Source organism: Nicotiana tabacum, chromosome 22, assembly GCF_000715075.1.
Source record: "Nicotiana tabacum cultivar K326 chromosome 22, ASM71507v2, whole genome shotgun sequence".
In the NCBI taxonomy this organism is placed as follows: Eukaryota; Viridiplantae; Streptophyta; class Magnoliopsida; order Solanales; family Solanaceae; genus Nicotiana; species Nicotiana tabacum.
The window spans coordinates 47,476,288-47,484,131 of NC_134101.1; the positions used below are offsets into that span (position 1 = coordinate 47,476,288).

Consider the following 7,844-nt stretch of genomic DNA (forward strand, 5'->3'; position numbering starts at 1 on the left):
CTGGGGGTTTGTACAAACTCCGGAAGGGCTCCTTCAGTCCAAGCGCTATATCGAGCCAAATCATAGCATAAATCAATGAAAACATGTTGCGGTGTGCAACCTGATCCCATAAATATCCTCACAATCAGGCCCTCGGCTTCACTTAGTCAGCAATCTCTCCAGTCTCTCGGGCTCTCAAAAATAAGGAAAATCAGTCCAAACAGCAATAATATGATGTATCAACAAGAATAATAGAGACTGAGATATGATATGCGAATAAAACTGAGACTAGGTACAAATAGCATTTAGCAGGTAATTCAACATGTAATACGGCCTCTTTGGGTTCCAACAGTACCAACACATAGCCTAATTATGGTCTCTAACATGATTCACAGTTAAATTTATATAACACATGAAGAGCATATAGCTAACAAAAAGTTTATTCAACTTCTCAGTTTCACAGAATGGACCAAGTCACAATTCCCACGGTGCACGCCCACACGCCCATCACCTAGCATATGCGTGACCTACAAAACAATCATATAACACCAAAATTCGTGGTTTCATACCCTCAGGACCATATTTAAAACTGTTACTTACCTCAATCCGAGCAAAACTCTTCTCCAATATGCCTTTGTCTTGCAAATCGGCCTCTAAACGTCTCGAATCTAGTCACAAGCAGTACAACACAATCAATACGGACTAAAGGAATCAACTCCATAAGAAAAATACGAAATTATAAGCCAAAATCTGAAATTGGTCAAAAGCTGGCCCCGGGCCCATGTCTCAAAATCCAACAAAAGTCACAAAACCCGAAAGCCCATTCACTCACGAGTAAAACCATGCCAAATTAATCAAAATCCGACATCAAAATGACCATTCAATTCCCCAAAATTAACTCTCAAAATCACTAACCTCAAACCCCCAAATATCACCTCAAAAACACACCAATTAGGTGGAAAATCGGCGGGGAAACATCATTATTGATGAAAAAATGAATGCAAGGAGCTTACCTCATTAATCTCTTCAAAAACCCTCTCAAAAACCTCCAAAGTCCGAGCTCAAAATGATGAAAATGGTAAAAAATCTCGAAGTCTCGCATTTATAGGTTCTTCCCAGAGCCAGCTTCTGCGTCTAATTCCGCACATGCGTCCCTTTTTCTGCTCCAGCGGACTCGCTTATGCGAGACAAATCTCCGCTTCTGCGGAGTCAAGCTTCAAGGCCAAATCAGTTTATGCAGCCCTTCTACCGCATCTGCGGTCACGCAGATGCACGAAAACCCTCCCACCTGCGACCTTCTGCTGCATCACTCCTTGGCCGTTTCTGCGGGCACGCACCTGCGGTTCCCACTTCGCAGATGCGATTACAACAGCAGTGGAAAACCTTTAGCAAGCTTACAACTTCAAAACTTCATCAGTTAATCACCCGAAATCAACCCGAGGCCCCCGGGACCTCAACCAAATATTCCAACACGTCTTAAAACATCGTGCGAACTTAGTTGAATAAAAAATTTCACCTCAAAAAACGTCAAAAACATGAATTCCACACGGATTCAAGCCTAATGAACTTTGCAATTTCCAAATTCTACAAACGACATCGAAACCTATCAAACCATGTCCGATTGAACTCAAATTTTGTACACAAGTCACAAATGACATTATGAACCCACTACAACTTCCGGAATTCCAATCCGACCTCGATATCAAAAAGTCCACTCCGGGTCAAACTTCCCAAAAACTCAACTTTCGCCATTTCAAGCCTAATTCCACTACGGACCTCCAAATCATAATCCGGACATGCTCCTAAGTCAAAAATCACCTAACGGAGCTAACAAAACCATCAAAATTCAAATCCGAGGTCGTTTACACATAAGTCAACATCTGATCGACTTTTCCAACTTAAGCTTTCAATTATGAGACTAAGTGTCTCAATTCACTCTGAAATATCTCCGGGCCCGAACTAACCAACCCGATAAGTCATAAAATAACAGTGTAACACAAAAATGAGCAGAAAAGGGGAACGGGGCTACAACTCTCGAAACGACCGATTGGGTCGTTACAAAAAGGATCATAGCGATCATACTCTCTTTTTATTAACCTCAGTTATGTTGTACTGCGAGTGTGAATTTGTACCTCTTCTAGGTGTTGGGTAAAACCACTTGCATCGGAAAAGTATGATCTTCTTAGTTGGCTAACCTGAATATGTCAATTCTAGAATCTCTTTGATCACACCATAATAATCATTTTTCCCATCCTGGTTGCCTTCACCACCTTTAACACACACCCCACTGTTATTATTTTTTTATACTTGGAGCATTTCTCGATGTGAAATTTATAACCATTCATAAAATACTTAGATATAATTATAACCGTAGGTGTAGGTCCCCAAGATATACCTTTCAAAAATTGATTAACGACGTTGTTTGTATTATTGACCTACATGTAGTGTTAAAAAAATCACAAGTGATAAAGTATATTCACAAGTGACTAAGTATGTATATTCACATATGAGCAAGTATGTAAGCTGCACTTACACACTCTTTAAACAACACCTCAAATGTTGAATATACAGCATCATGGACAAATTGACTCACGAAGTCACTGAGCGACACATTGATAATTTTTTTAGTTGTATCAACCTAATTAAATAATAGTCCATGTAAATTAATCTTATGTCAACACTTACTTAAGAAAGAGTTAAACTTCCGGACAATTTGCAATACATGATTTGAAGCTAATTTGTACTCCACACTACTTAGGCCCCTTTTTGATCTATCTTTAGAACCTCGGCCTGGTTGATTGAATATGGACATTAGTGGATATAACAAATCATTTCCAATCACGATATTGTGCCGATTGGGCCTATTTCTAGCACATAGCACATGATTGTCGATGTAGTAAGAACAAAAATGGGCAGCTTCCATTGCAAGATAGGCTTAGATCCTTCAATCGTATTCCTCTGTTTAACAAATCGTTTACACTTACCGATAGTCCTGCACATTATCATATTAGACGATAACAATAAAGAAAATTACAAGAATGAATCAAGGTTTGATCATTACCTCTCGAATGGATACATCCACCTGCATTGAAATAGCCCTTCAAGTTGCGCCTCGTGTACAAGGTTAATTGGAAGGTGTTCCATCACATCAAATAAATCACATGGAAAAATCCTTTCCAACTTATTACTGATTACAGGAATGTTCTGATTCATTTGAAATAAGTTTTCTTCCCTAGATGTGGTAGAACATAAGTCTTTGAAGAACAAACTTATCTTTGTAATGGGTTTTCAGATATTTTCAAACAAACCACAAAATGCGATAGGGATTAAAGTTTCCATGAAGATATGGCAGTCATGACTTTTCATATGAGTCAACTTTCCTTCAACCATATCGGCACGTTTTCCCAGGTTCGAAGCATAACCATCAGACATCTTTAGGTTCGTAACCCACTCACAAATCTGTCGTCTTTATTCCAAAGTGAATATGTAGCTGGCCTTGGACTTGAACACCTTACCATTATTCGCATGCTGCAAATGTAATTCAAGTTGCCTGCAATATTCTTGTAAGTCTAGTCTAGCATTCGGGTTATCTTTTGTCTTATTCTTATTATCCATCACTGTGTTGAAACAATTATCAAAATAGTTCTTCTCAATATGCATGACATAAAGATTGTGTCGGAGAAGATTATCCTTCCAATATGGCAACTCCCAAAATATGCTATATTTTTTCCAGTTATGTGTAACACCATATCTAGGGAATCTAAAAGGTGGAGCTTCGGTAACTTTAGTGAAGTTCTGAACCCTCTTCCAAATTTCCTCATCGGACAAAATTGGAATGTCAATTAAATATTTCAACACAAGTATCTATATTTTTTGTGTAGGTGTACATCATGAAATTGACAATGCTCTACTAGCCATCCTAGAGAAGGCATATGTTAGTCGAGTTTCTATACAGTTTTTATAAAATGCTACCTTCATCCAATAATAACTTCTTGATATATATGTATATATGTAATAGTAAAAAGGTGGAGGCTACAATTTCTTATAAAAAGGCTAAAACTTTAAGACATGAAATATCTGTAGTCATAGATGACTTCTAAATTATGTGTTAACATATTAAAAAGGAATTACTGTCAAGTTGATTACTTGAAATATTATAAGAATTGCATAATTGAATACGCTCGAATATTAATTTTGAAATTCATTTGCTAGCAATTTTCAATATGATTATGCTCATTATTCATCGCTTTGAGCTTGCGATTTTCCTCTTCAATTTATGTGCAACTTAGCGGACACTTATTATAGTATTTTTGAAATATTTTATACTTAGCAGAGGATACACGTGCGTTGCACGTATCCAGAAACTAGTATTATTATACATGGTGTAAGATATATAATATCCCTTTTAGACATCGAGTTTATCTTATATCTTATTACAAAATCTTAGTATATTTTAAGAAGTCTTACATATAAATATTCTTTTGCTAACATGTACATCGTATAATAACTTAAACTCAAACCGAATAATCCTTGACAACATAGGAATTGTGATCATAAAAAACGGAATAGAAAAATCATATTTATTTTATTTTCTAAAATTATAAAAAGAGAAAAAATACTTTTGCTGAAAATTTTGTTCACTCATCTGATTTAAAAAGAGTATAATTTTTTTTCCTTTTAAAATATGTATCTATCACTTTATAGAAAATGGCTACAACTTATTTAATAAGGTATCACTTAGTAGTAAAGTAAAACTACTTTCTTGCGTTTTGGAATAAGCTATTTGTGAAATAATTCCTGGGATCGAACTCTGTTTGATTTTGAAAAATAAAAATAACACTTTTATATTTGTTTAATATATTTGTATAAATATTTGATTTTAAAATACGATATGTGTATTACCAGTTGAGTCATATAACAAGGGTTTAAAATGATTTGACGTGCCAAAATTACCATTCCAAAAATTGGAGGAGTTCGTGTGTATTTTTGTCCATAGAGAGGATGACCCTGGCTGAATCGAAGAATAGCCTTTCGATTAACTATTTTATTTTGAAGACGGGGTTTTTTAGCTGCTCACAAATGCAGGACTTTTAAGTGGCGATTAATTCGTCTAAATCTGGTCTTTAAACCATTCGGAGAATGGGAAAATGGCAGTGGGTTTGGAGGTTTCCTTGAGAAGATTGGTTTCAGCATTTGCAAATCAAGCACTGGACTTTCTGGAGAGTTACTACCTATCTAGGAGGTAAACTTTCCTGCTTTTGCTGTTTCTTCTTGGTAATGTTTTTCCTTTTTAACTTTTTATTTTTGTTTTCATTGATCACAAGTAAGGGATTTTAATTTAGCTAATAGCTTAATGTTGTTCTTTATCCCTTTAGATTGGGAGGGGGGAGGGTGTGTGATGAATATATGTTTATGACTGACTTATAATGACGAATTTTCTTGTTAAGGAGACCAAGAATTAGCTTTGATATTTGCTACAATAACAATGTACGCTCATTTTCCTTTTCCTAGTTCATAGTTTGCGTTTCTGTTAGATTAGTAGACAATTTGAGATTCTTACTAATTACTACTTGAGTTATCTTAGTTAGGATATAAAGTGTGTCCGTCCTGCTTATGAAGGCTGAAAACTGCGATACATAATCCCACTTTATGTCCTAACTTCTAGAACTTCAGTATTCGTTAAATCAGTGTTCTTAAAAGCCTTCGCTTCGTTGCTAAAAGCGATGAAGCAGTTCTAGCTAGGGAGCATCGGTTCATAGGTGAAATCATACGCGTCAAACAATGACGCACACATTGATCCAAATGAGAAAATGTCACTAATGTGCATCATCGTGTATTGAATACTGAAATTAGTATTTTTAATTGTAATTTGATTGTTAAGTACTAAATTCTTATATGTTTGGTAGTTTTCAATTATGAATAAATTATGTGCTTCTCTTCAAAGAAACTCACGTGTTACTTCTTGCTTTTCGATTCAAGCCTCGTGCACCTTGTCGCTTTTTGCTGTTAGAAACACTGCCTTAAATATACTTCTAATAACCGTCTTCTTAGACTACTACTAGAATCTTTTATATCCATTCCTTGCTGTTCAGGTTAGTCTCAGCATAATACTTAATAATGTGTCTTTTATAATAAACCAACTAAAATGACCCAAGGAAAACATCTGGAAATGTAAGTGTGCCAATAACGGCTAAAGTATTTAGTTTGGTATCACCTATGAGAACCCTCTACTTCCATTGTGTTCCATTCCTCCATGTACTTTAGGTCTACCTTGTCCCTTTAACACATTCATCAACATTGTGCATAATGCAATTCAGCTACTCAGAATTCATCTCGATTAATATCTAGCATCAGCTTGAAGATCCTAAGACTCAATATTATGTGCAATGATGGGTATTGCTCAGAGCGATTGACTGAGCTTTTAGTCTATTTCTTATCATCTAATCTCAGTCTTTACTTTCTTCTGTCCTTGCATAATGATTTGATGAAGGCTGCAGCCTGCAAATATTCATCAGATACTTGTCATTTACTTATTTTTGTTCTTCCCATAATGGCCGATAATGATTGCAAGGAGTGATCAGAATTGTGGTTACAACTATCATCTGTTATCTATAGTGCCTTCTAAAAAGTGTTTTTCTGTGCTTGGTGTGAAGTGCGATATTTGCTGAAGATTTCATTTGTTTCACCTTTTATTCTTGTGTTATCAGGATGTGACTGATAGAATTTAAATGCTTAGCCATCCTGTTAGCTCACATTTGTAGAAGTTCTTGATGAGAATTGTTTGACGGAGAAAGAAACTCCCTTTCTCCACCAATTGAACAGGATTGACAAATATTATCCTTGTCTAAGCAAGTTATTACTGATGATGACTATTTTTTGATAGAGATTCTATTCCATCAATGAAACAGGGTTGACAAACGCCATTCTTGCATTTGATTTCTTGGATATCGCTCTATTGTTCTCATTTTCCCTGAAACTTCTGCGTCATATGCTCCTGAAATGGAAGCTGCATCTCTTCGCCTGCCCTCGGTTCATGGTGGAATCCATTGAATACGTTGGTAAAGCACAAGATTACGGCCGAAAAGCAGAGGTGCACTGGCATTGTGTATGAAGACTTGCTTTTTGGAACCATGACAATTTCTAAGGCTCAAAACTACATATTGCAGAGATCATGCATCGGGAAGTGAATATACATTCTCCAAAGGATCCAATCCTAAATCAATGCAGAAGTTGATCAAGGTTTGCATCTCTTGTTATATAAATACATGTATTTGTGTATCATTTATAGTCTTGTTTGAAGGATACCTATGCCTTGTAGTGATCCTGCAGTCATTATACTCAGATTAAGATGTCTTGGGTAGGTTGAGGAAGGGCAATTGTATCTGAAGATTAGGTTTCTACCAGGACAGAGTAGTTGTTGCTGTAGGATTATCTCGGCTTGTGAATGTTCTCATTTAATGTTTGGTTAGAGGAACTCAAATCAAGTTCTCTAGCTTCCAATAAATGTGTCTCTCGTACTAAAAACATTTACAAATTATTACTCATAATTTTCATTACTCATTTCCCATCATTCTTTTTTCTGTTAACAAAAAGATAATAATGTCACTTAAAAGATGGTGCTTGAAGAAGCAAGCACTCATAGTTGGATTGGTATCACATTATTCATCTGAAAACGTTGTATGAAAAAATCACTGCAGTCTTTCTAATCTCTGAGCTATTCGCTCATCGTATCGCCGAATTTCGAATGCATTCTAATAATCTAATTCATTGGACTGCTTGTCAGATGTGAACTTTTATTCATTGGACTGTATCACATTTTAATACACTTATATTAGTTGACAGAATCAAGTGTTAATCGTCCAGTC

The 7,844-nt window shown here is 35.9% G+C and overlaps 1 long non-coding RNA gene across 1 annotated transcript; it reads left to right on the plus strand.

Moving 5' to 3' along the window:
* The first annotated feature begins 4,797 nt into the window (after positions 1–4,797).
* On the plus strand, positions 4,798–7,535 carry LOC107782701 (uncharacterized). The gene is made up of 2 exons (XR_001647309.2): positions 4,798–5,221; positions 6,888–7,535. It is a non-coding gene; the product is annotated as an uncharacterized LOC107782701 (long non-coding RNA).
* Positions 7,536–7,844: the final 309 nt, after the last annotated feature.